Below are 20,880 nucleotides of genomic sequence, written 5' to 3'. Positions count from 1 at the left end.
CAGGCGGCCAGACACTACAATGGCCAAACTCCGTATGGTGGGGGACCAGGTGGGCCGCATGATCCGCCGGGTTTCCAACAAATGCGGGGGGTTACGAAGTAAGGATGCCTTGCGGCTGGCAAACGCCTTTGTAACCAATCGAATTCTCTATTCGACTCCTTCGGGACTCAGCCGGGTTTCCAACAAACGCGGGGGGTTACGAAGTAAGGATGCCTTGCGGCTGGCAAACGCCTTTGTAACCAGTCGAATTCTCTATTCGACTCCTTATCTCCACCTACGGAAATAAGAGGAGGATGCGCTTGAGGTCATCCTTCGCAAAATTATTAAGCGTGCCCTGGACCTCCCCATCACTACTTCAAACAGCCGGCTTATGGTTCTAGGGGTGGTGAATACTTTCCGGGAGCTCCGGGAGGGGCTCCTTACAAACCAGTACACGCGCTTGTCGCTAACGGAGTCGGATCGCGGCCTTCTTGCTCGACTCCATATCCAACCCCCCCCCCCCCCCCCCCCCCCAATGGAAGACAGGTTTCGCATCCCAGAAATGTGGAGACGTGCCCTCCACGTGCGGCCTCTTCCAGCAAACATGTCAAACGAAGACCATAATTGTCGGCGCCTGGCACGAGCGGAAGCGCTAGCCCGACATTATGGCAACAAAACAGGTGTATACTACGTGGACGCCTCTGGACCTCACCACGGGGTATGGTACACGGTCGCGGTGGTTCGCAACAGCAACGCAGTTAACGGCCTCACCTTCCGAGCCAGCAGTGTAACACAAGCAGAAGAGGTCGCGATTGCTCTCGCGGCCTCACATTCCGATTCAAAATACATAATCACCGACTCGCGAGGGGCCTGTTGGAACGTCGAACAAGGCTGCACTCCCTTCCTTACCTATCGAATCTACCAAAATTGCATACTGGATACGGACCCCCCACACCGTTACCTTATATGGGCCCCTGCTCATCAGGGGTTGGCAGGAAACGAGGCAGCAGACGCAGCCGCCCGCCCGCTCTCTCACCGGGCTGTTTTCTCCTCCCCATCCGATCAGGAACCCGATTTTAATCCGGTCTATACATTCAAAGATATTACAACATATCAAAATTGTCATCGCCTTTACCCTAGCCCATGTAAAGGCCTGAAGAAGGTGGATGAGCGGCTCCTTCTCCGCCTTCTCACCAATACATTGCTGTGCCCGGCAACGCTAAAACATTTTGACCCCTCCTTTAGCGGCAGCTGCCCACACTGTAGTGCAGTGTCTTCTGACACCTATCACATGGTGTGGGCCTACCCCTCCAACCCCGCTATTCCCCCCATCCCCAACCCAACCCGGGAGGACTGGGAGGCGACCCTGCTCGGCTGCCACGACTTACAGGCCCAACAAGCCTTAGTCGGGCGCGCCCGGGCGGCGGCCACCGCCACTGGGGTCCAATACTAGGGACCTCCACCTAGTATTCGTAAGGATCGGTCCCTTACGCGCTGATCCAAACATGCCTCCTGCTCTTTCTTAATAAATGTTTTCACCACCACCACCACCTTAGAAGGTTGCTTCAGAGACATGTACTGTGGTGTCCGTTCCTTTTGGGTGCACACCAAGATATGAGAGACAGGAATTTCCTTTCTTAAAACCAATTTTCTTTTATTTCCCTTTCCTTACGGTGCGGTTCGGGTGTCCACCGAGATATGAGTGTTTCGTGGCGCATTGTTTGTCTTTTATTTATTTCTATTTGTGCCGCGTGTAACGTCACTCGGTTTCGCGCATGCGCAGCTGTGGCAAATCTTGGCTCCGACGGCTGACACGAGGCGCGGCTGTGAAGCTTTCTGCTGGATGGATAGATAGATGGGAGCCCCCCGTCTGAAACGGGGAGGTGGTAATTGAAGTCCCGAAACGTCGTGTTTTCAAATGAGATCAGACCGGTGAGGGTAAAGACTCTGCTTTTAGATTTGAGGAAACCTCACCCTTACAGGGTGAGTGGGCTAATCCCGGCGGCAGTGCTATACCGGGCCAACCCGTGGCGGAGGTGAGGCGAGCCTCGAGCTCTCCGCCAAATCACAAAAATATGTTTAATATCATAGGGTCCGAATAGGACCGTATCAGATATTAAGCTGATAAGAACAGATACTACACAAAGAGAAATTTATTTACAATCAGCGCTTGATACACATAGCTCTCGGACATATCAATTCGTCCCATCAACACAAAATGCGTCATGAATAAACAAATGCGTCAAAATTACGCAACAAACTAGCAGCAAAATTGACAGCAACAAAGATACAACAAATGGATCTTCAAACGATCACAGAGCGAGAGCCCAAAAAGGCTCTCTACAACAGAGCAAAACAGAAACAATTGTGCACCACTTTCACATTACAGCACAAAATGCCAAAGTCGGGGGGGGGGGGGGGGGGGGGGGCAGGCTAATAAGGCAGAGCCTTCATCTCCAGCCTGCCGTTGGCCACAACAAAAAACCTCGTGTGCCAGCGCCGCAGAAACAGCGCCTCGCCATCATTTACTAGCCGGTCAGACAGGTACTCCCAGATGACGAGGCGCAGGTTCTGCAGCGCTGGGTACATGGCGCGGGCGGGGGTTCGGCGCGCCTCTGCGAGGCATCGCCGTCGCCACAAAACAAACATCGTTGCGGCCACCACCAAGCGCGCGAAAGGGCCGCGTTGGCGTCTGCCTCGACCACCGCGCACTTGAAACATGCGATACACTAGACGCCACATGGTACGGGCAACAATGCACTCATAGAAGACGTGTATCACAGTCTCTTGCGCGCCGCAATTCGCGCACTGTTCGTTGGGCACGATGCCCCACGCTGCCAGGCGCTGGCGCGTTGGGAGGACGCCCCAGCGCCTGTGCCAGTCAAAGTCTTTAACTTCACTAGGGAGCCTGGCGGAGGCCCAGGCCCTCCATTGAGACGCGGATGTCCTCTGCTGGTCGTCTCGAGAGAGACGGCTGACGCAAATAATTTCACTGAGCCTAGACGCGGGCGTGTGACACAAGTCGACGTCTGGAGCGTCGGCGTCCAGCGCCAACTTCAAACCGGCCACCGCCCTGTAATAGGGGGATGGCCGCTCAGCTTGGGGACCTGTGTATCGCGCAGACGTAAAGGCGCGACGCGCCGTGCTCATCCAGTATAATAACAGACCGCGACCTGGATAGCTCTCCGATTCAAGAAGGCTGGCGACGAGCCTAGCACCAAGTGCCATGGCCACTGTAGGAATGCATGGGAGGCCGAGGCCTCCCCTACTGGGCGGCAGTTCGAGAAAGCGGCGGGCGACAAGCGCGGGGCCGCCGTCCCACACAAAGGTGACGATGAGAGAGGCCAGGCGTCCCGCAGTACGGCGCGGGATCGTCGCTACCCGCGCGACATAGAAAGCGAAGGCGCAAACGCGCGTCTTTATCGCGACAGCCTTCGAACTGAGCGAGAGGTGGTGGGGCGCGGCGTCCGCGAGAGCTCGCGTCGCACGCGTCAGAACTTCCTCCCAGGCGCGGGGCGAGACGCCACCGGGTTCGAAAAGCACCCCGAGTACCCGGACGGCGTCCACGAAGGGCACCGCGACGGGCAGGGGGCCACGAAAGGAGCCGAAAGCTAGTGCGTTGCTCTTCGCCGGGTTGAGCTCCGCTCCCGAGAGCGAAGCATACTCTTGAAAGATATGCAGGAAGGCTAAAAAACTGTCCGCGTCTCTAACGAAGACGGAAATGTCGTCCGCGTAGGCGGAGACAGCGACGGTTTCCTGCGCGACCATCGGGAAACCGCGAATGCGGCGGTCCGAGGCCGCCCTGCGCAGGAGCGGGTCGAGTGACAGCACAAAGAGGGCCGGCGAGAGCGGGCACCCCTGCCGCACTCCCCGCGTCACAACAAACTCGCCGGCGATGGCGCCGTTCAGGCAAAGTTGGCTTGTCAAGCCACTGTAGAGCTCCCGGATGACTGCCACAAACTCTGGAGGCAGGCCAAAGCAGCGCAGCACGGCGAAGAGGTAGCCGTGCTCTACGCCGTCGAACGCCTTGGCCTGGTCGAGCGACACGAAGGCTCCACTAATCTGTTTCGCGCACGCGTAAGCGAAAACGTCACGCGTCAGCGTGAGCGAGGCGAAAACAGATCGCCCCGGTACGGCGCAAGACTGGAAAGGGCTAACCAAGTCGCCCAGGTAAGCCCGCAACCGCCTGACGAGCAGTGTGGCGACCAGCTTGTAGTCGCTGTTGAGGAGAGTAATGGGCCTCCAGGACCCGGGCTGCGATGGTGGCGAGCCGTCCTTCAACAGCAACACAATCCGGCCCACACTGAACGAAGCTGGTTTCTGCCGAGACACCAAGAGGCCGTTCACCAGCCGGAGCAGCAAGCTCCCGAGGATGTCGAAGAAGACGGAGTAAAACCCAGCTACTAAGCCGTCAGGACCCGGGGCGGTGGACTGGTTCATGGCCCGCAGGGCCTCGCGGACTTCCTCCAGGGTGGCTGGAGAGCAAAGCGCGCTGCAGGCCTCGTCCGAGAGCTGTGGAAGCGGGCCGCAGAAAGCTGCGACCGCCTCTTCAAAGTCGCTACGCGCCGCCAAGTCGCGCGACGAACAAAGTGCCGCAAAATGCGACGCGAAAACGCGCCGGATCTCAGAAGGCTCCGACGAAGTCGAGCCGTCCGCGAGAGAGACTTCCTCGATGCGAGGCGGGCGGCCGTTCCTCTCGCTAAGCGAACGAGCATAGCCGAGATCGGCGGCGTCATCCAGCGGAAGCTGAGAGGCTCTGGCTAAACGCGACGCGCGCGCGCTCTCCTGCAACACGCGGTGGTACCTGACCCGCAAGGTGTCGAGGTACTCGCGCATTGCGAACGTCAGCTCGCCTCCTTCCTTCACTATGCGCATACGGCGCCTTATGTCGTTAAGCGCACCGGTCAGGCGGACACGGCGCGCTTTCCCTGCGCTAATGAGCACCTCGCGCCACGAGCTCTTCAAAGCGTCCCACACTGCGGGGCAAAAGTCTCTCACACCAGCAACGGAAGTCGCCAGCTGGGCACGGACTTCCGCGATGCACACGTCGTCGTGCAACACGGAGAGGTCCATGCGCCACGTGAGGGGGCTGGCGGTGCGACCGGGCGAAGCCCGCAACACGACGGTAACTGGGAAGTGATCGCTAAGCGGCCGGGTTCCTTGCGGAAAAGGCACCACTGAGCACTCCGACAAGAGTGGTACCAAAGCGGAGGGAAGGTAGACGCGGTCTATCCTAGTCGCGCTCTGGCCCCGAACCCGCGTGGCGGCGAAAAGGTCGCCATGGAGAGCGACCCACGCGTCCTGCAGCTTAAGCTGTTTCACAAGCTTGCCCAGCTCCTTGGCGTGATAGTTAGATGCACCGTGGCCCGGACCCCTAACATCCCGCAAGGTGTCAAGTACGCAGTTGAAATCCCCGAGGAGAATGAGGGGAACGTCATCGAGCAGGTACGACGCGATCGACCGAAAGAAGTCATTTGTCAAGCTACGGGTTACAGGCGCGTACACATTGACAAAACGCACTCTCCGGCCATCCAAAAACACATCTACCGCGATGACGCGGCCGTCAATGCCGTAAGTGCAGTGCGCACTAGTCCTGTACGCCGGCGAGAGGAAAATCACGCCCACGCCACAACACCGTGAGTCCGTTAAAGAAAAATACGCATCAACATTGAAACGCGAACGAAAAGTCAAAACATCAGAAGCAGAGCGGAAATTGCACTCTTGCAAAAATAAAACATCAACTCGATGCGCACGCGCAAGGTGTAGCACTTCCCGCTGCTTGTCGGGGTGCCGAAAACCTTGCGCGTTAAAGGAAACGAAACGAAAAGACGCCATCATAACAAAGCAAAAGGAAAACCGCACAACAAAACAAAGCAACAGAACATGGGAACAAAGGGAAAACTGACGGACTCACGGTAAAGTTTGTCGAGCAAAGTCTGTGGGCGCGACCAACCACCGGTGCAGAGGCGGCGCTCGGGGAGGCGTCGGAGCTCCGTGCGAGGGCTCCAGGCGACCGGTCTCCGGCAGCGGCGGGCAGGCGACGACACGCTGATCGATGCGTCTAGCAGTAAGGTCCGTGCGGCACACGCGGCTGGGTGAAAAATACTCCAGTCACACGCGCACACACACACTGCACAACACAAACACAGTCCGTCGAACGCATTTGATCTTAGCCCATTTGATCTTAGCCCATAATAGGCCGAGAAGCGATAAACCCTAAAATGCCACCACGGGTCGGAGCCCCCTAGGCTGACCTGCCAACTAGCCCATGCTACTTCGTAAGCCGCCAGCGACAAAGCTCTCGAGTTTCGGCACCTATTTCGATGCGCTCACTACGTCGGCGCCTTGTGACTATTGGGGCGCTTGTCTTTTAGTGAAATGAAGTCATTAAATTGCTAATTTTCTCCCAATTCTCATTTCGATTGCTCAGAACAAAGGTATAGTGCTTAGAATATGCACGGCTTTTGTGTTCACCCTGGCGGTGTCGTCGCGAAGCCCGACTGCGTGTGTCCAACGAATTCAGCGAAGCCAAGCCAAGTCGCCAACGAATGAAAGTCACCGGCAAAATGAACAAAAAAATTGGCGACGGCTTAGCTTTGGCTGGCAGGGAGCGAAAGCAGGTGTTTGTACTGCACAGGCAGCGCCTCGTGGCAATAGCGCGGCGCGCCGTGCCCAAGGCGCGCGCGGAAGCGTTGGCGCGATACTATGGTAACCAACAACATGTGTATTACGTGGACGTTGCCGGCCCACACCACGGGGTGTGGTACACGGCCGTAGTCGTACACAACACAAACACAGTCAACGGGCTCACTTTCAAAGCCTACAGCGCAACACACGCGGAGGAGATTGCCATTGCTCTTGCTCTCACTACTCCCAAGTCTAAACACATCACCGACTCGCGAGGGGCCTGTCGGAACTACGAGTTGGGCTGGGCTCCCCCGCTTGCCTGGCGCATACTGGAATATAGCTGTCGATCTGAAGATCCAACTCCACGCAACCTGATTTGGGCCCCCGGTCACCAGGGACTCCAGGGAAACGAACAGGCCGATCAGGCCGCCCGCGCACTCTCTCCCCGGGCTATCTCCCTGTCCTTGGAAGGGTACTCCCAATCAGACAATCTGGCCATTACATCCAAACAAATCACCGATCACTACAAGGAGGAGCACCGGCGCTACCCGGCCCCTTGTAAGGGTCTGGATCGCTCCGACGAGCGCCTCCTCATCAAAATTCTTACTAACACTGTACTGTGCCCGGCGGTGCTTAAACATTTCAACACATCCTTTGATGGCGCGTGCCAGTTCTGTGGGGAGGTGGCTGACACCTTCCACATGGTTTGGGCGTGTCAGTCAAACCCATCTATCCCCCCCAACCCCAACCCCACCAGAGAGGACTGGGAGGCGGCCCTGCTCGGCTGTCAGGACCTAAAGACCCAAAAGGCCTTGGTTCACCGGACGCGGGCGGCGTTGCTTGCCAATGGGGCCCCGGAATAGGGGCTCCACCTAGTATTGTTAGGGGAAAGGGCCAATAGGGCCTACCCCAATCACCTCTCTGTAAATATTTATTGCATTATAAATGTTTGTCACCACCACCGAGCCAAGCGGCCACCGTTACCCGACGAACCGAGTTGGTAGCCCGTCTCTCGCTTCTGTCCGTCCTTGCGCTGGAATCGTGCCAACTGTGGCCTCTCCTGCGCGCAACGGCGCAGAGAGAGAGAGAGAGAGAGAGAAAAAACTTTATTGTACAAGGAATTCGGGGCACGCCCCAGGGTCCCCGCACGACCCCACTGCACTCAAGTGTTTATGTTCCTAAGGTCCATAACAGTGGCAGCCCGGCCGGTTGCGATGGTCTGCACGGCCGGGTCCTCTGAGCGAAGCAGGGTCTCCCAGTCCTCCCAGGTCTTGAGGTTCTCTAGGTCCCGCGGGGGAGGGTCCGCCGGGCAGAGGGAAAGGATGTGGAGGGAAGAGGCGAAGGGTTCTGGGCATAGGGCGCATGCTGGAGTGGGGAAGGAGGGATGATAGTGGGCTAGGGTAAGGGGTGAGGGAAGAGAGTGTGTCTGTAGTCTGCGCCAGAGCGTTGCGTGTTTGTTATCTATAGGGAGGGGTGGGGCGGGAGGTAGAGCTGGCGTGAGGCGCTGTAGGCCTGCGTCAGCTCGCTGAATGAGTGCATGCGCTCCTTCGTGAATCCCCGATCCGAGGGCACCTGAGCCCGGTTTAAAGAACCTCGGGCTAAAAGGTTGGCGGCCTCGTTTCCGGGATTCCCGGAGTGCCCGGGCACCCATATCAGCTGCACTTGGCGGGGCGGGGGTGCATCGGGCGAGTCTAGTATGCCAAAAGCAGGGACATGGACTCGGCCTCGAGCAAAATTTAGAATCGCAGTTTTAGAATCACTTAAAATGTACCGGGCTTCCGTGCGGGTGATAGCAAGTGCAATGGCGGCTTCCTCTGCAGCTTCTGGGGAGGTGTCTGGAGGGAGAGGTAGTGTGAGAAGGGCGGATAAAGAGGAGTCCACCACAGCTGCTGTCGCTTCATCACCCGTGCAGGCAACGTCCACCCATACGGCGTCCGGCTCGGGGCCGTACGCTCGATGGAGTGCCTTAGCACGGGCTCTGCGGCGCTGCTCATGGTGGGACGAGTGCATATTCCTCGGGAGCGGCCTGATAAGGAGCTCCTGGTGAAGGGGTCGTGGGATGGCGAGGAGGGTTGGGTCGTTGGCCGGTATTCTGATTCCGAGGGAGTCCAGGATATACCGACCTGTGGAGGTTTGTGTGAGCCTGATGTATTGGGCCTGTCGGTGGGACTCCACCAGTTCCCCGATCGTGTTGTGGAGGCCCAGGCCTAGTAATCTGTCTGTGGGTGTGTTGAGGGGAAGATGAAGTGCTACCTTGAATGCCTTGCGAATCGAAGCATCCAAAGCATTTATGTCATGTTTGGATAGTTGTAAGTATGGGGTAGTGTACAGCACACGGCTGAGGACAAAGGCATGAATGAGGCGACATAGGTCGCGCTCCTTCATGCCTCTGTGATGTCCCGAAACCCTTCGGATGAGGTGCGATATCGCGCCTACAACATGCTTGAGTTTCTTGAGGGTGGTGGTGTTTTTTCCATCGTTCTGGATGTGCAGGCCCAATACACGGAGGGTGCCAACCTCAGGCACCGGGTCACCATTCAGTTCAATGACAATGGGGGAGCGGGGAAAGCGGTGGTTCTTAGGACGAATGACGAGCAGTTCGGACTTCTCTGGGGAGCAAGACAGTCCGATGGTCCGTGCATAATTTTGGGTGAGTGTGGCTGCTTCCTGTAAGGTGTTCTCTATGCCGCCGTCACTGCCGTGGGTGGTCTACAGGGTGATATCGTCGGCATAAAGAGTGTGCTTCAGGTGGGGAATAGTTGCCAATTTTCGGGCGAGGGGGATGAGGGTAATGTTAAAGAGAAAGGGGGAAAGGACGGACCCTTGAGGGGTGCCGATACTCTGAAGCGTGTAGGAGGGGGAACCCAAAGGGCCGAAGTGTATCTCAGCTGTGCGGTCAGTGAGGAATGCTTGAATGTAGGCATACGTGCGCACACCCACATTCAATGGGGATAGGGCAGTCATGATCGCCTGATGTTCAATGCGATCAAAAGCTTTGGAAAGATCCAAAGCTAAGACTGCCTTGGTGTGACCTGGAAGAAGCAATCTCCTGCATATTTTCCTTTCCTCTAATTCATTCTCTTCACTACGGGCCCTCTTTGTGTTCCTTCTTTCACTCCCACTTCCTACCTTCCTCTCAACGGATGACGGGTGTCCACCGAGAGATGTGAGACAGTTACTGCGTAATTTCCTTTCCTCAAATACAACTTTCATTTTCTTCACTACGGCTCCTCTTCGTCTTTCTTCTTTCACCCGATACTCCACCCGCGTCAGAGCGGTGCAGACGTGCTTCGCATGCGCTCCCGCCAAGCAGCTGTTTTTCGGCTTTCAACTTGGGACTGCGGGCCGGAAACTACCGCGAACAGATCCGGATTCTCCCTCCGTGCAAGGGGACACTGGATTTCGGGCAAACGGTGGACTATTTCATATTTCATGGGACTTTTCACCTCTCGGACGCGTGAGAGCTAGCTAGGCCTAACGCCCAAACCTAGCGTAGCTACCCGTGCATCGACGGGAGCCGGCCCCTGGGGCGGCCCCGTGACCACCACGATGATCAACGCCGTCGATGGAGATGAACTGGCACCCTCGGAATTTGAGAACGGTGAGTGGGAGACCGTTCTCAGCATGCACGACCGCATGATGAAAACAGGCGGGAAGCCTGGAAACGCCAGCGGAAACACTGGCACGAACGCCGCCTTGAATTTCGGCGGGAACGCTGGCGATCACGGCGCCGGGTAGAAGAAATCGACTGCCACTCAGAAAAAGAGGCCAGACCCGAACATCCGAAAAAGGGCACCAATGCCGAAGCTCCTGGAGAGCGACTATAAAATAATCTTCAGGCCCAGAGGCTGGAACTTGAACGATTACGTGCCACGTCACCTACTGCAGGCCACCTGCCCGGCCGCGCAACTACCATACGGAGATGTCCTGGACGAAGACACTTCAAGAATCAACTCCGTGAACAACACGTACACGATCAGCACACCGAATCGTCAACGCGCGAGCACCTACGCGAGGATAAAGACGATAGTTATCGGGGAGAAGACCCTCGCCATGGCACCCTACGTCGCGGCTCCCGACGACGCAATTAAGGGCGTGGTATACAACGCCTATGATATCGGAACACCGGAAGAAGTCCGTCAAGGATTCATCTAACGCAACCCGGACATCGTAGTACTCAACGCCAGAAGAATTGGCAAGTCGAGATCTATTCTCTTCACCTTTGGAGAGAAAAAGCTTCCCAGACAAGTCTTCTACTGGGGATCAGTGGTCATCGTCTACGCGTACCGAGAGCGGGTAGAGACCTGCTACAACTGCAGGAAGACGGGACACAGGACGGATGTGTGCCATGGGTAAAGCCCATGGGTGAGCCATGGGTAAAGCGTTGCCGCAGATGCGGCGAAGACCATCCAGACCCACCGGAGGGAGAACTGCCGACATGCAAGCCCGAATGCATCGTATGCGGGGGGCCACACAACACCGGCAGCCGAAATTGCAAGTATCGGCTGGCAAAGAAACAACCTTATAAAGCCAAGAACGACCTGGCGCAACTTGACACCGGACACCAACCAAGACCGAAGACCAGGGACCACAGCGGCACCCGCCAAGGCCACCGGGGGAGAAGCAGATCGAGCTCCTTCCCACCATTACCGGGGACCGGAGGCTCCAGCTCGGGTCCTGACAGAGAGAGCAGCTCGAGCAGAGGAAGAGGCTCAAGCAAGGACAGAGACGCGGGCAAAAAGGTGAGCTGGCCAGATAAGGCCTCTTCTTGGGAAACCGCTCGGGAGAAGGAACTGGTAGAGCAGCTCGCTAAGAGAGACAGAGAGCTAGACGCCATAAAGAAGGAAATGGCGGAGCTGAAGAAACTCATTAACGCTAACACAAAACAGCCGAAGGTGGTCGAAAAACTTCCTTTGCAACAATCACAAAACGCGAGTCAGGCGCCCCCGCGTGACACATATGAAGGGAGAGACATTCAAAACGCAATGGATACAGACACCAGAGTCCCCTTGAAACGACCTCTACCCAGAGAGGGAAACACAGAAGACAGTACTCCCAAAAAGGCGGCAGAAAGTACTAACGAGGACGCATCGGCTAAAACCCACATCAAGGTTAGGTCGGACATGAACACACTATTGAAGCGGGTTGACGCTCAAGACGCTAGAATTGATGCCCTTACCGCTAAAGTAGACAAAATAGCCGAACGTGCTGACAATCTTACGGCGGAATTCGTCATGTTCAAGGAACGAACCATGGGTTGCTTCCAGCAAATTCTGGAACAACTAGCAAACATAGAAGCCAGGCTTCCCCCTGTTGCCGGCAACACCCTCCCCTCGCTGCAACCGCAGCCGCAGCCTCTATAGGACATCATGTCCCCTCGCCAAGAAATTAGAATCTGGCAGTGGAACTGCAGAGGCTTCCAGTCCAAAAGATGGAACCTGCAGGCATACATTTAAAAAAACATAACCACACCGGACATAATCACGCTGCAGGAGGAAAGCGGCATGGTGAAATTAAATGGCTACGCCGCGTACACCCCGCTAGAAGTGCAAAAAGAGCACAAACCCAAGTCGTTCACGGCCACGCTAGTGCAAAGAAATCTAACGGCAACACAACACGCACTCGAAAACACAAGCGAGGACTACGTGATGTTAGAAATAATCCCAAACAGAAAAGGGGACAACAGTCTCTTTATTCTGAATATATACAACTCACCGAAAAACCGCGGCACAGGGCTGGCGGACCTATTACGTAAAGCCATTAGACTATCTTATAAGAAGGGATTAGTAATCACGGGGGACTTCAACGCCCCGCATCCGGCAAGGGGATATCGGACGGCCTCCCCTAAGGGAAACAAACTATGGACAGAAGTCCAAAACTTAAGGCTCACGCTACTAAACAACCCGCAAGACCCCACAAGGATAGGCAATAGCGTCAGCGTAGACACGTCCCCAGACTTGATGCTAGGCAAAGACCTCGAGGGTGAAAGAAGGTCAAACAAAGGACACACCTTGGGTAGCGATCACTACATCATAGAGATTGAAACACAAACCAGGCCGATGAAGGGGAAGCTGCGCGAAACGAAGCTGACAGACTGGGACACCCTCCGAAAAGTCCGGGACAGAACCGCTCCGAGGGAGATATCGGATCTAAATCAATGGGTTGAGACACTCAAAAGAGACGTAAACAGTCACACTACACAGACCCCAACCACCGAACATGAGATCACAGACTCGAGGCTGGCCCACATGTGGGAAGCCCACGAGAGCCTCTTGAAGAGGTGGCAAAAATAGAAACACAATAGAAGGCTAAAGAAGAGAATATCGACACTCGAAAAACAGATAGAAGACTACACAAACGAGCTTCAGCGTCAACACTGGGGACAAATTTGCGATGAAATGAATGGAAAGCTAGGGTGCAAGAACACGTGGCATCTTCTTCGCCACTTACTAGACCCAGGACAAACAAAGTCGGCGGCACAAGGGCAGCTTAAACGATTGGTTCACAAATACCAGGGAACAGCCGCGGACCTAATAGAGGAACTGAAGAGCAGGTACCTTAACACAGACAAAGGGGGTTCATCTCCAGCTTACCAAGGAGCAGAGAACACACAGCTAGATGAGGACATCTCGATAGCAGAGGTATGGAGAGCAATGAGTCAACTAAGAACCACGTCGGCAGCGGGGGCAGATGGGGTAACCAACAAAATGCTAAGGAACCTAGATCTAGTCTCGGTCACGGCAGTCACAGATTACCTAAATGAGATAGGGAAACGAGGTAGTCTACCTTCACAATGGAAACATGCCAAAGTAATCTTTATTCCAAAACCCGGGAAGAAACTTGAAGTGGGCAACCTCAGGCCGATATCGCTAACGTCCTGCCTGGGGAAGCTGATGGAACATGTCATCTTAAACAGACTCCAGGAATACGCAGAAGAAAGGAAGGTATTTCCTGAAACGATGCTAGGCTTCAGGAGCAAGTTGTCCACGCAGGACGTCATGCTGCAGCTCAAAGCAGACATCATAGACCCGCCCAACAAAGGGGGCGCAAAACTATACTGGGCCTAGACCTACATAAAGTCTTCGATAGCGTCAAACACGAGGTGATACTAACTAATCTGGCGGAGATTGCCCCTGGAAAGCGGACCTACGATTACGTAAGGGACTTTCTAACCGGCAGAACCGCAGAAATAAATCTAGGAGACATCCAGACAGAAACTATTAAGCTTGGAGACAAGGGAACTCCGCAGGGCTCAGTGCTCTCTCCTTTCTTATTCAACCTGGCGTTGAAGAACCTACCGCCGCTATTGAAGACTGTCGAAGGTATAAACCATACGCTATATGCGGATGACATAACAATATGGACGCATACAGGAAACGATGGGGAAATAGAACAAAATCTCCAACACGCGATCGATATTGTCCAGGATTACGCGGAATGGGCGGGACTAAAATGCTTGCCAAGCAAATCCGAACTTCTGGTGATCCGGGGGGCTAGCAAACGCGATACCAACGCAGGAGACATTCACGTACTGGTAAATGAGACTCCGGTAGCCAGAGTTGACAAAATCAGGGTCCTAGGACTTATAACACAGGACAATAGAAAGAACACAGAGACAATAAACAGGCTTAAGTTCACAATTAACATGACAACCAGGCTCATAAGGCGAATAGCTAACAAAAGACGGGGAGTCAAAGAGAAAGATCTCTGCCGAATGGTTCAAGCTTTCGTGATAAGCAGAATAGTTTACGCCGTTCCCTACCTCAAGCTAGGGCTGGCGGAAGAGAACCAAATAGATGGGATCATAAGGCAGGCATATAAAGCAGCATTGGGGCTGCCCCACTGCACTCCTACGGAAAGACTTCTTAAACTGGGGATCTACAACACTACCACGGAACTATGCGAGGCACATATATTTGCGCAATTAAGGAGGCTTGCGACCTCAACCCCGGGGAGAAAGATCCTGAGCAATCTAGGATTACATGATAGAATTCCGGAAAGAAACGGGCAGGCAAAATTACAGACCAAAGTTAGAAAATTACTCACTATTAAACCACTTCCAAAAAACATGCACCCTGCTTTTCACGAAGGCAGGAGGAGAGCAAGAGCAAAGGCCCTTGAAGCCAAGCTCGAAAGCTCGGAATACACAACCTATGTAGACGCGGCGGAATACGAAGGAGGCGACTCCTTTGTGGTCGTGGCCGTGAAAGACTCGGGTGAAACATTAACGGCTGGTTCGGTCAAAACAAAAAACTCAGGGACAGCGGAGGAGGCGGCTATCGCCATGGCAATGGCCAGCACCAAAGCAGTCACCATAATTAGCGACTCCAAGGTGGCTATCAACAATTTTGCGCGGGGTATGATCTCCCAGGAGGCAGAACGAATCCTAAGACATAAAGACTGGGACCAAAGAGAGGTGGAACTAATATGGGTGCCGGCACACTCGGGGAACAGGAGAAACGAGTTGGCTCACAGTATAGCTCGAGGTTATGTCAGCCGAGCAGTGAGCCGGGTTGAGTCCCCAAATTTCACGAGAGATGCATTCATATCATTTCACGAATACACCAATCAGTTTAAACTGGAAAGGAGGATCTATCCGCCACCAGACAAAAAGCTCGACAAAAGCCAGGAGGCAACTTGGCGTCGGCTCCAGACGCGAGCCTTCTTTAGCCCGTCGAGAATAGCACACATGTATCCAACACAATACAACGCTACTTGCAAACAATGCGGCGAGATAGCCGGATATGACCACATTTTATGGAGCTGCAAAAAGGCGCCGCCACCGGCCGACCTACTACCAGTCCCTTCTCTAGAGCGGTGGGAGGCTATACTGGCCAGTTCAGACCCGTTGACGCAAGTCCGGGCCACTGAGTTGGCTCACAAGGTCGCCAAGAGCCATGGGCTCGAAGCCTCCTATTATAATGCCCACTAGGGCTCAGTGCTGACAATAAACTTTTTCCAATCCAAATCTTTCACTCCCACTGCCTCCCTTCTTGTACGGTGGGGTTCAGGTGTCCACTGCGACGGTTGCTACGTCAGAGGTCATTCAAAAGGTCAAACGTAGCTACCGGCCGCCGCTACGCGAAAGGCCGTTAGTGAGCGTAGTATTGCTTCCGCAATAGAAAGGAGCACAAAAAAATGAAGCTCCACTGCCTTACCCTGATTACACCAATCAAGTTCGATCTAGAGCTTCAATGCTAAAACAGCTTCAATGTCCTACTCGGCTGTTGGCTGGAACATGACAAAATTACTCTCGCAAGCTTGCGAGAGTAATAGATCACAATATCTACCCGCTCATCATTCAATAATTCATCTCTTTACAACACACCTGTGCCTTAAAGACCAAGAAAAAGGGCAAAAACTTGGTGCTCTTTATTCCGTTTCTTGCGTTGATTTAAAATGCTAACAGTTACTATTTTTTTTATAACAATCATATTCCTCATATCGCTTCTATTCTATTTGGCTACAAATTTGGCGCTAAGATTGAATGACATGGCTACTTTTGGCTACTTTCAGCTCAAGTTTTGGCCACTTTTAAGTTGTTCCCAAAGGCAAACCCTGCACACAGCACTCGCGCAAACGTAGCCCTAACTGAAATACTATTCATAATAAGGGAGTAATTACTTATTGGCATCCACCCGAGAGCAGCCATACGGCTACAAAGGAAAGCTATACAGCTTTCTCAGAAACTTCGTAGTTAAAGAAAAATTCGTCCTGGTCCGGGGTTCGAACCCAGGACCACCGCTTCACCGGAGCAGTCGCTCTACCAATTCAGCTAACCAGGACGGCAAGCTTATGGTAGGGCGAGAGCGAATTGATCAGTAACTCGAAGTGGGAACTGTGTTGGTCAAATCTTTAGGGGAATCCCCCAATGTGGAGTAGATTTGTAATAAGGGAGTAATTACTCATTGGCATCCACCCGAGAGCAGCCATACGGCTACAAAGGAAAGCTATACAGCTTTCTCAGAAACTTCGTAGTTAAAGAAAAATTCGTCCTGGTCCGGGGTTCGAACCCAGGACCACCGCTTCACCGGAGCAGTCGTTCTACCAATTGAGCTAACCAGGACGGCAAGCTTATGGTAGGGCGAGAGCGAATTGATCAGTTCCCCTAAAGATTTGACCAACACAGTTCCCACTTCGAGTTACTGATCAATTCGCTCTCGCCCTACCATAAGCTTGCCGTCCTGGTTAGCTGAATTGGTAGAGCGACTGCTCCGGTGAAGCGGTGGTCCTGGGTTCGAACCCCGGACCAGGACGAATTTTTCTTTAACTACGAAGTTTCTGAGAAAGCTGTATAGCTTTCCTTTGTAGCCGTATGGCTGCTCTCGGGTGGATGCCAATGAGTAATTACTCCCTTATTACAAATCTACTCCACCTTGGGGGGTTCACCCTAAAGATTTGAAATACTATTCGAGTCGACCCGCCAGCTTAGAGAACCCTTGCAGTGGAAATAGCTGTAAACAAGTTATTACATTAGCAGCTGTTTATACAGGTCTGCAGTGTTAGTTATAGGTCGAAATCATAAACCATCTTTTGAACATTTCCATATATACACTGCACTATCTGCTGTCGTTATATACAGTTCCAGATCTTTGCATACAGTTCCAGATCTTTCATCCCAGAAGTGTGGGCTGGATATATCGACAGGCATTTTTTTTTCTTTTTTTAGCCTGCGCACGTGCTTTATTTCTTGGTTGGGAGCATGGGAATGAGTGTTCCAGTAAAAATAGTTAGTTACTGTGCCGCTGTTGCGATACTATGGTCGTGATAGCACCATATTTTCGAGGTTCCTTGCATTGCGTAGAGGGATTTAATTGCAATACTCGAGATTTGGTCACATCTTTCTTGCTCCTAGGCTCAGTGAATTCTCACTGTGGACTTTTGTAGGGCAACCAGAGACAAGGATAAACATGACAGCGAGGAAATATTGACAACATTTACGCTTGCTGCATATTGCGCGATCCTGGGGGGCTAAGATTACCCAAATATCGTAAGCATTGCATGTTTTGAAACTACTTAATATTGATCAATTAGCCTGGCGTCGGTGTCGTGACCTTCAGCTTCTGCGAACGTCAGAGCATTTACAGCGACTGACTCATCGCACTTGTCTCAATGTCGTCAGCAGTCGTCCGCATCACGCTTGGCGCCGTCTACGGTGTTTTGCTCGGACTGGTGCATGCTTCGCATTAACGAGTGTACTGGGCCTCCACAGAGTGTGCTGGCGCCCTCGTTGCCTAAGCCGCCTGAAACTCCGGGTACTCACGGGGGTGGCGTTTCCGCTCTGGATCGTGTCCTCTTCGTTGACCAGCGGCGCATTGTGGTTCCGGTCCTTCCATGTCCACCGACTACACGCGCACTCCGCGTCTCCACCACATTTGCCAAGGTGCGCTGAATTTTGTTCCATTTTCAGTGCTTTGAAGACCTGGCCCATCTCTGCGGCGCTAAGCCTGACGGTGGCAAGGCCTGCGCCGGCAGCGTTCGGGGTTTCCTCTGGGATTCCTCGGCAATGGCGGTCCAAGGCCAAGTCACCGGATACGATCCCACCTCCATAGGGATCGTTAACATGGAAACCGTTCAACATGAAGAGCCTCTTCCCAGCGAGGAGGAATACCTCCAAGACATGGTCCGCGTATGGCACGGACGCAGGAAGACTAAGGCCTCCAGGGACGCCAACACGGACACCGGCCAGCAACGGGTGGCGGGATGCTCTGCACATGTGCAGGGCGAGAACGCGCAACATGCAGCTGTGCAACAAGCAAAACAGCCCCGGTGGCGGCCGCAACACACGCCCCGCATCGGGAAAGACGAAATCATTGTGGTGCTTAAGCCACGAGAAACCATCGACCTGAAGGCCACCTTAGGTCCTGGACAAGCCGGCGCTGCCGTTCGCAGCATCCTCGGGGACGCCGCAAGTGTGGGGCTTGCAGTGTGGCCCGTGTGGGAGCAAAATGTGCTCGTGTGCACACTGAAATCAGTGGAAGCTGCGGAGAAGCTGCTCCGGGACGTCATGCTGCCAGTCGGAGGCCGCACGCTGCTATTCCGGGGCCACCCTAAGCTCTCCGGCGAATTCTGCAAGGGCGTCATCACCGTCTCCCCGGACGAGACATCTGAGACTGTCAAGAAAAAACTCAGTGAGGACCCCAACGTAGTATCCGTGCGCAAACTGGGCAAAACGCAGGTTGCTGTGGTCACCTTTGTGGGGACAAGGGTGCCGCGGACCGTGCTTTATAGTTGCGAGCGTCTCCCCGCCCGCTTCTATAAGAAAACGATCCCTGCCTGCCCTCGCTGCGGCACGGTGGGGCATCGGGCCGACGCCTGCCCGCGGCCGCAGCCTGGACGCTGTGAACGCTGCGGGGCTCAGGTTGCTGCTGCTCCTGACGGTGGCCCAGCTGAACATCAATGCTCCCCGTGCTGCCTCATCTGCTGAGGCAGCCATCCCACCGGAGCGCCTGGCTGCGCGGGCAAGTACCGCAAGTACCGCAAGGTCGTTAAGCCGGGACGCCCAACCAGCCCAAAGCAGAAGCAGACGCCGGGACCCAAAAAGGCCCAGACGCCCACGGCCGGACCCAAGCAGGCTCCGGGGCCCAAGCCCGAACCCAAGAAGGCCCAGTCCGGGCCGCCAAAATTTGTGAAGTCCGGGAATCCGACGAGGCCACCGGTCCTGAAAGCCGAGGATTTCCCACCTCTGGTACCGCGCCAAAATCAGGTGACCAGTTGGAGTGGGTTAGTCTCTGGGCCCACCCCCCCCCCCCCTCCCTCCCCCAGCGAATCCGCCCTACAGCGGCAGGTAGAGGAGCTCAGGCGCCAAAATCAAATTCTAGCCCATAAAATTCAAGAATTAGAAGCTAAGCAGGCCGGGCAGTCCGAGCCCATGCAGAACGCTGAGCCCGAGGATAGTGATGACGGATCCTCAGTATCATCTTGCCTAAATAGCGTCTCGCGGCAAACCGCGGACACGGTGGTCGATTCGGCCCCCGCGGACGCCGGCCGCTTCGAGGCCCTGGAGCGTAAAGCCGAGCAGTTGGAGGAGCGGGTGGCAGCGCTCCCGAACCAAATTATGATTGCGGTCCGCGAGTCCTTTCAGGACATGTTGAGGTCCGCATTTGCTGCAATGCTTCCCGACATTTCGGCCCAGGTGACTGACTCTGTCCTTAAGGCGGTGCAGCCCTGGGTCAGCTCCAAATAAAAAATTCGCTCTCCTGCGACTCCCCGCAGCTAAAACGTAAAATAGCTCCTCGACAGGCAGCGGAAGAAAGCGGTTCCGGGCCGATAGCCGCGGCGTTGATGCAACCCCTACCTGGGGCTGCGCCGGCCCCCGAACCGAGTGGCTACCCAGCACTGTAAAATAAAAGCATCAATATGGCTGGCAAACCTTCTCAGAAAGCTAAAAAATTAGACCAATTCGAAATCATTCAATGGAACTGCAGGGGTTTCAGAGCCTGCAAAAAACGGTCACATCTCCAGCTCTACCTGCAGTCCCTTGGTGACCTGCCGGCGCTTCTTGCTTTGCAAGAGCCCGGCAATGATGCTAAATTCTCTGGGTATAGCTCGTTTCAGGGGGACCCCTCGACCTGCATCCTGGTGCATAAAGCATACACCGCGATTCAGGTCGATCTTGATCTGGAGACTGAGCAAGAATACACCATGGTGAGGGTTCTGCCTCTCAGGCGCCGCGACCCGTCAATACATGTGCTTAATGTGTATTGCCCCACGCATAAGCCGCGTGTTACTTTCAGCGAAATTTTCTATCGTGCTCTCAAGTCGGCTGACAATGAACCCCTGGTGATCATTGGGGATTTCAACGCACCCAGTCTACATTGGGGCTATCACTTCGAGAAATCCAGGGGACGCAAGCTGGCGGAGCTCATCTCCACCCTTCGGCTTAAGTTGCTCACGGATCCGTCTTGCCCCACACGTGTGGGCAACTCGGTCACCCGTGACACGTGTCCAGACTTATCTCTGGTTAGGAACACTACAAACGCCACATGGGAGAACCTGGGGGATACCCTGGGCAGCGACCACTGCCTTCTCCGCATCACGCGTTTGGCGAAGGTAGCCCGTAAAAAATGGGGCCAGGCGAAAATAACCAATTGGCGCCAATTTCGAATTCAGGACGTCCCTCCGGTACTATTCTCCGACGGCTATGCGGAGTGGGCAACACAGGTCACCAACATACAGAAACAACACACGCAAACACTTCACACCACCGACGAGATCCCCGCAGTGGACAATCACCTCCTGCATCTGTGGGAGGCGCGCCGGAGCTTAACAAAA

General features: G+C 54.5%; 1 pseudogene; it reads right to left on the bottom strand.

The window, feature by feature from the left end:
- Positions 1-1,961: 1,961 nt before the first annotated feature.
- LOC149362031 (U2 spliceosomal RNA) lies at positions 1,962-2,136 on the bottom strand (annotated as a pseudogene).
- Positions 2,137-20,880: the final 18,744 nt, after the last annotated feature.

The sequence above is a fragment of the Amblyomma mixtum genome, chromosome 2 (genome assembly GCF_055824585.1).
Source record: "Amblyomma mixtum isolate Tamu chromosome 2, ASM5582458v1, whole genome shotgun sequence".
Lineage (NCBI taxonomy): Eukaryota > Metazoa > Arthropoda > Arachnida > Ixodida > Ixodidae > Amblyomma > Amblyomma mixtum.
The sequence above is the reverse complement of the archived record's forward strand: the minus strand, read 5'-3'. Positions and strand labels throughout refer to the sequence as shown.